This window comes from Oncorhynchus mykiss, chromosome 32 (assembly GCF_013265735.2).
Source record: "Oncorhynchus mykiss isolate Arlee chromosome 32, USDA_OmykA_1.1, whole genome shotgun sequence".
NCBI classification, from domain to species: Eukaryota; Metazoa; Chordata; class Actinopteri; order Salmoniformes; family Salmonidae; genus Oncorhynchus; species Oncorhynchus mykiss.
The window spans coordinates 31,292,806-31,296,705 of record NC_050572.1 but is presented as its reverse complement, the minus strand read 5'-3'; positions in this window follow the sequence as shown (position 1 = coordinate 31,296,705).

Here is a 3,900-nt window from a genome sequence, read left to right as displayed (position 1 = left end):
CAAACTTTTTTTTGTCTTTTTGACACTGTTTGACTTTTCATGTTAATTTAGTTCCAGTATTCAAGTCCTTAGGGTACAAATTCTGAAATGTTCATCTACAGTGGGAAACATTTGGTAGAGGAAACTGCTCTGAGGCAGAGTTAAAGTTTCTGATAAAAGGAGCGTTGCCCCAAGGCAGAGTGAAGGTTTCTGATAAAAGGAGCGTTGCCCCAAGGCAGAGTGAAGGTTTCTGATAAAAGGAGCGTTGCCCCAAGGCAGAGTGAAGGTTTCTGATAAAAGGAGCGTTGCCCCAAGGCAGAGTGAAGGTTTCTGATAAAAGGAGCGTTGCCCCAAGGCAGAGTGAAGGTTTCTGATAAAAGGAGCGTTGCCCCAAGGCAGAGTGAAGGTTTCTGCTAATGTTGCACAGTATGTATGCAAGGCTTCTCCTACAAGACATTTAAAGTATGAGGTTTGAATTGCCTTTATACAATAGTCATAAGTGTGTCATATGATCTTCATACCCTTATAAAAGTGGTTTAAGATTGTGATGGATGTTATTCCACAGTTAGTGTAACACTGTTAACCATGTCATTGCATTGTTATATTGGCTTTGCAGCCACTCCAATAATTGTTCTTATCTCACAGAGCCAGACAAATGTCTCTGAATTTACCATAAAAGTAATGTAAAGTCTGGCAGGTGAGATTAGCGTTTCCCAAACAAATAGAATTAGTCGTCTCTTCTCACAGTCGCTGTATCTCCACCACACAGCAGCTTTGAGGAGAGACGATTATTCTAGTGGCCATAGGCTTGCTACTGCTCAGGTTGAACACTGGAGGACATACTTTCTCTATCATACAGTGCCTTCGGAAAGTATTCATACCCTTTGACTTGACATTTTGTTGTTACAGCCTCATCTCTACCCCACACATACAGTGCCTTGCGAAAGTATTCGGCCCCCTTGAACTTTGCGACCTTTTGCCACATTTCAGGCTTCAAACATAAAGATAAAAAACTGTATTTTTTTGTGAAGAATCATCAACAAGTGGGACACAATCATGAAGTGGAACGACATTTATTGGATATTTCAAACTTTTTTAACAAATCAAAAACTGAAAAATTGGGCGAGCAAAATTATTCAGCCCCCTTAAGTTAATACTTTGTAGCGCCACCTTTTGCTGCGATTACAGCTGTAAGTCGCTTGGGGTATGTCTCTATCAGTTTTGCACATCGAGAGACTGAAATTTTTTCCCATTCCTCCTTGCAAAACAGCTCGAGCTCAGTGAGGTTGGATGGAGAGCATTTGTGAACAGCAGTTTTCAGTTCTTTCCACAGATTCTCGATTGGATTCAGGTCTGGACTTTGACTTGGCCATTCTAACACCTGGATATGTTTATTTTTGACCCATTCCATTGTAGATTTTGCTTTATGTTTTGGATCATTGTCTTGTTGGAAGACAAATCTCCGTCCCAGTCTCAGGTCTTTTGCAGACTCCATCAGGTTTTCTTCCAGAATGGTCCTGTATTTGGCTCCATCCATCTTCCCATCAATTTTAACCATCTTCCCTGTCCCTGCTGAAGAAAAGCAGGCCCAAACCATAATGCTGCCACCACCATGTTTGACAGTGGGGATGGTGTGTTCAGCTGTGTTGCTTTTACGCCAAACATAACGTTTTGCATTGTTGCCAAAAAGTTCAATTTTGGTTTCATCTGACCAGAGCACCTTCTTCCACATGTTTGGTGTGTCTCCCAGGTGGCTTGTGGCAAACTTTAAACAACACTTTTTATGGATATCTTTAAGAAATGGCTTTCTTCTTGCCACTCTTCCATAAAGGCCAGATTTGTGCAATATACGACTGATTGTTGTCCTATGGACAGAGTCTCCCACCTCAGCTGTAGATCTCTGCAGTTCATCCAGAGTGATCATGGGCCTCTTGGCTGCATCTCTGATCAGTCTTCTCCTTGTATGAGCTGAAAGTTTAGAGGGACGGCCAGGTCTTGGTAGATTTGCAGTGGTCTGATACTCCTTCCATTTCAATATTATCGCTTGCACAGTGCTCCTTGGGATGTTTAAAGCTTGGGAAATCTTTTTGTATCCAAATCCGGCTTTAAACTTCTTCACAACAGTATCTCGGACCTGCCTGGTGTGTTCCTTGTTCTTCATGATGCTCTCTGTGCTTTTGACGGACCTCTGAGACTATCACAGTGCAGGTGCATTTATACGGAGACTTGATTACACACAGGTGGATTGTATTTATCATCATTAGTCATTTAGGTCAACATTGGATCATTCAGAGATCCTCACTGAACTTCTGGAGAGAGTTTGCTGCACAATTTTTCAGTTTTTGATTTGTTAAAAAAGTTTGAAATATCCAATAAATGTCGTTCCACTTCATGATTGTGTCCCACTTGTTGTTGATTCTTCACAAAAAAATACAGTTTTATATCTTTATGTTTGAAGCCTGAAATGTGGAAAAAGGTCGCAAAGTTCAAGGGGGCCGAATACTTTCGCAAGGCACTGTACATTACATTTGATCTTTAAGGTCCCTCTGTTGAGCAGTGAATTTCAAACACAGTTTTAACCACAAAGACCAAGGAGGTTTTCCAATGTCTTACAAAAAAAATTAAATTAAAAGCAGATATTGGATATCCCTTTGAGCATGGTGAAGTTATTAATTACACTTTGGATGGTGTATCAATACACCCAGTCACTACAAAGATTCAGGTGTCCTTCCTAACTCAGTTGCCGGAGAGGAAGGAAACCGGTCAGGGATTTCACAATGAGGCCAATGGTGACTTTAAAACAGTTATAGAGTTTAACTGAGGATGGATTAATCACATTGTAGTTACTCCACAATACTAACCAAATGGACAGAGTGAAAAGAAGAAAGCCTGTACAAAATATAAATATTCCAAAACATGCATCCTGTTTGCAACAAGGCACTAAAGTAATACAGCAAAAAATGTGGCTTTTTGCCCAGAATGCAATGTTTGTTATGTTTGGGGCAAATCCAATACAACACATTACTGAGTACCAATCCTCATATTTTTAAGCATAGTGGTGACTCCATCATGTTATGGGTATGCTTGTAATCATTAAGGACTGGAGAGTTTTTCAGGATAAAAAAGAAATGGAATGGAATGGAGCTAGAGGAAATTCTGGTTCAGTCTGCTTTCCACCAGACACGGGGAGATGAATTCACCTTTCAGCAGGACAATAACCTAAAACACAATGCCAAATCTACACTGGAGCTGCTTACCAAGAAGACAGTGAATGTTCCCAAGTGGCCAAATTACAGTTTTGACTTAAATCTGCTTGGAAATCTATGGCAAGACTTGAAAATGGTTATCTAGCAATGATCAACAACCAATTTGACAGAGCTTGAAGAATTTTAAAGAATAATGGGCAAAAATTGTACTATCCAGGTGTGCAAAGCTTAGAGACTTACCCAGAAAGACTCACAGCTGTAATCGCTGCCAAAGGTGATTCTAACATGTGGTGTGAATACTTGTGTAATGAGATATTTCAGTGTTTAATTTTCAATACATTTGCAAAAATGTCTAAAAACATGTTTTCACTTTGTCATTATGGGGTATTGTGTGTAGAAGGGTGGACAAAAATGTGTGTAATCCATTTTGAATTCGGGCTGTAACACAACAAAATGTGCAAGTCAAGAGGTATGAATAGTTTCTAGAGCCACTGTAAGTCAGTCATACCCATTCCCTTTGAGTAGTGGCAGGATTGATGACAGATTGGGAAGAAAACACCATATGTTGCCTAATCTTTCAGTTACTTAGGCTATCTATCATTAACTGTATATCAGAGGATGCTGTTGGGAGGAGCTATAGGATGACGGGCTCATTGTAATGGCTGGAATGGAACAGAGTCAGAAGTGGTTTCCGTGTGTTTGATACCGTTCCAAT